We start from the raw sequence: 4296 nt of genomic DNA on the forward strand, positions 1-4296 counted from the left end.
AACCTGAGCTGTTAAAAGTCAGATTTTTGATAGTAAACATTAAAACAAATGCTAGATTAATAATCTTTTCTTGCTATTTATGATAGTATCATGATCATGATCATAAGGGTTTTTCATAATTTTATTCATATATGAGAAATTTAAGTGATGTACTATATATATGTTTTTCTGTAGAAAACTACAGCACTTATATAATCTTTAATTAAGAGTTTAAGATAGCAATCAAAGTCTAAATTTAACTAAACCAGTTTTATATAAAATATATATGTATCTAGTTTCTATAAAAGAAAACCATTCTTAAAAAGAGTTTGTATAGAGAAAGATATGTTATATTTACTAACAATATATCCTGCAGAAAAATGACTGCACATATATAATGTTTAACTGGAGATTCGGGATAACAAATGAACTCCAAACTGAACCAAACTTATGTCATTTGAAAGATGTGTTAATATAGTTTTCAAAAAAGAAAACCATTTGTAAAAATAATTTTCCTATAGAAAGATATGCTTGTTTTACTAGCAGATGTCATGTCTGTTTTTCCTGCTCGTTTTGTGGAGCTGTGTTGCGCCGTTTTGAGGTGCATTCGCGGAGTTTTGAGCCGCTTGATGTTATATGTATAGTCATAAATATGTTATGTTATACATTTAAGAATCCCAAGAGGATTATGATGAATTTTGATTTGATTATATTTGAATTAGATATAGTTCATATACATGTTGGATGTCGTTGATAAGCACGGTTTAGTACTATATGGGATAGTGCGTTGACACACCAGATATACACAGTTTATACATGAGGTGGATATCGTTGATGAGCTCAATTCAGTACTACATGAGGTAGTGCGTCGATATTCCACATGTACAGGCCATGGATATCGTTGATGAGCTCAATTCAGTACTACATGAGGTAGTGCGTCGATATTCCACATGTACAGGCCATTGAGTCGGATTTTAGGAGGCTTGATCTAGCCGTCCGTCCCGCACTAGGGTGCGATGAGGCACGTGAGCTGTATTTCTAGGATGCCTATTTGGTAGTTCGTCCCACACTCATGTTATGTACTGAGATCGCGATGAGACTAATGAGTCGTGTACACAGTTTAGGATACCTACAGGGTAGTCCGTTGCATTGAGACAATTACTTGATAGCCTAAGTATGACAGATGCCGATTATGAATACGACATATCATTGAACTATATAACTGAGATATGTCACTTTTGAAAGTATACAAAATTATGTGTTGGTATTTTTATTCTATCTCTCCAGTGATTGTGGAAGATATTATAAATACGATGTGTTGATATCTTATTTCTTTTACTGCCTTTTTTTTTACTTCTTAGTTAGGATCAATGATTAGAGATTCACAACTTGAGATTTATGGTATATACATGAGGGTTTCCTTGTTTGGATTATTTCGCTCGACGTACCAGTCTCGTGTTATGGATTTTTAACTATTGGTTTCATTAGATTATCTTTCCTTAGTTCGGTATTAATGTTTAGATATCTACAATTTGAGACTTATGGTATATACATGAGGGTTTCCTTGATTGGATTATTTCGCTCGACGTACTACATCTCGTATTGTAGGTTTTTAAATGTTAATCCTACTTAGATACGGGGAAAATAAATCTAGGTAGACTATGCTTAATAGATAGAGCATTCACTCCATCTAGTAGCCCTTTCCCTGGGGGCGGATGGAGGTAATCTTGCTGTAGTGCTCTGACGCTCTTGTTGTTGTTTCTTTTTCTTTTGAAAATACCCTTTCAGGTAGCTCGGAGTTTCGGAGAGCCGTAGGGTGACGGAGTTCTGGCATAGTCGTCGTCGCGTATTTTTACTTGTAGAGACTCCACTGTAGTTTTGAGTTTTATCCAGACATTAGAGTTTCATATTCATATTGTAAAGGCAGTGTGCCTTAGTACGATTCTTAGTTGATTCATGTTAAGACACTTTCATTATTCAGATATCAGATGTATTATAGTTAAGACACAATTCTTTTCATTTATGAGATATCTCTTCTATATCATGTCTATTATATTTATTTCCTTTATTTTGCATGTTTGTACCTGCACTTCTATTTGGTTCTACTAGAGGATATTACTATGATTGGTAAAATATGTTTATGCACAGGGTGGGTGCATAGCAGGTTTGACATCTCTGGTTTCACCTTGGACTGCAGCCTTGTGTGAACCCAGGGGCGTCATAACATCCCATTGATTGAGTTTGCTTATAACAACAATTATTAAGCGACAAATGGTATAGCTACGTACGAGGCATTGTACGGAAGGCCTTGTAGGCCGATATATTGGACAGACCCGGATGATAGCTTATTACTTAGATCGGAGCTTGTGAGACAGACTACAGAAAAGATAGCGATAATTCGGGAGTACATCCTTACAGTGCAGAGTCATCAGAAAAGTTATGCAGACCAGAGGCGACGACCGTTAGAGTTCCAGATTGGGGACTATGTATTGCTGAAGGTATCTCCGATGAAGGGAGTTTAGCGATTTGGTAGGCGGGGAAAGCTAGCCCCGAGGTATGTTGGTCCGTTCAGAATTATTGAGCGCATTGGAGCCATTTCGTATCGGCTAAAACTTCCCACATCAATGTCGAGCATACATGATGTTTTTCATGTTTCTATGCTTAAGAAGCATTTGCGCGATGAGGAGTAGCAGCGAGTGTTAGATGCACCAGAGATTGAGCTTAATGACGACTTGACCACGATAGAGGTTCTTGTATGTATTCTTGCCAAGGAAGACAAGAATCTTAGAAACAAAGTGATACCTTTGATTAATTTTAGTGGAACTGGAAAGGAGCCGAAGAAGCTTCTTAGGAGCGCGAGGAGGATATGCGTCGCGACTACCCGCATCTGTTTGAGCAGGTAATTTGATTGAATTGATTATGCTTTGATTATATATATGATTATTAATATGGACATATTTATATTTAACACTAGAATGTGAGTGTTAATACTTAACTCCTAATCACTTGGAACACATGGTATATACATGGGGGTTTCTTGTTTGGATTTTTCGTCCGACGTACTAGTTCTGGTTAGTTAGGGGTTAAGTAGGAGCACTCACATTCTAGACTGTTAAGTGTAGATATTGTTATAATACGGTTGTGGAATTTTGAGGAAAAAATTCTTTTAGGGGGGTGTAAACCCCACAAATTTGAATATTATGTGATAAATAATATTTAATATGTTATATTATGATAAATAACATATTTTGATGTTTGAGTATGTTAGGAACCGATTTAAGATCAATTCGACGTACATATTTTCGAGTATGGGAATGAATCAGTTTGCATAGGCAAACAGACTCAGTGTAGTTGACTAGTGCTCTTAGTAGTCGACTACACTGAGCCCGTAAACTGTTTTCAGAATCTCTTGAGTTTAGCTTAGTAGTTGACTACTAAGCTTAGTAGTTGACTAGCGGGAGTTTCCTAGGCGTGTCAGGTTATAGATTCCGGATCGAATTTGTTTTGTTTCGAGCCCAATTGATAACCTAAGTATATATACCTATAAAAAAACCTAATTCCTGAGGGAATTCACCAGAGTTTACAGCCACCTCCTTCCCCCTAAACCTTAGAGCCGATTTTTGCGTTCCTCGAGGCATTTGAGACATGGCATCGAGCAAAGGGAGAGATCGAGGGCTGTAGCTGAGGAAAGGAGTTTGCACACATGTTCAGGAGGTCAACATCGTGTTTGAGGCAAGATCTCCTGCATCTAAACCTTACCTATAGCGTAGATCTTGGGTTTAATGAGTAATATGGATTTTTGATGCTTAGATCTAACTGTCTAAGATGATAAAAAGAGGATTTTTGATATAAAACTTTAACCTGATGTTAGATCTACATTTTTACTTACTGTTTATAATAGAAACGCGATCATGGTCATTAGGGAGTGCATATCTTCATTTGTATCTTATTTTCTATGTGTAATCATGCTTAAAACCCTAATCTTATGATATAAAGAGCTTACATGTTAATTAAGTCTGATTAAACCCTGGGTTTGGGGTATATATGGTTCTATAAATGTGAATAAACAAAATTATATAAGTTTCTAGCTTAATATGCAAGCAAGTTCATGTTAATTTAATCAATAACTAGGGTTTATGTGTTTTTCTTGACTAATGAGAAGACTAAACCTAGTTGATTGAATCAAGGGTTTAAATAATCATGGAGATGATTCTTTTGATTTGTAGTTACTTGCTTTGTACTGTATTAAAATATGATAAACACGTGATGATTGCTAAGTGTTATATGTACACGAATGTGTGCATGTTTCTGCTTAGT

This window comes from Asparagus officinalis, chromosome 10 (genome assembly GCF_001876935.1).
Source record: "Asparagus officinalis chromosome 10, Aspof.V1, whole genome shotgun sequence".
In the NCBI taxonomy this organism is placed as follows: domain Eukaryota; kingdom Viridiplantae; phylum Streptophyta; class Magnoliopsida; order Asparagales; family Asparagaceae; genus Asparagus; species Asparagus officinalis.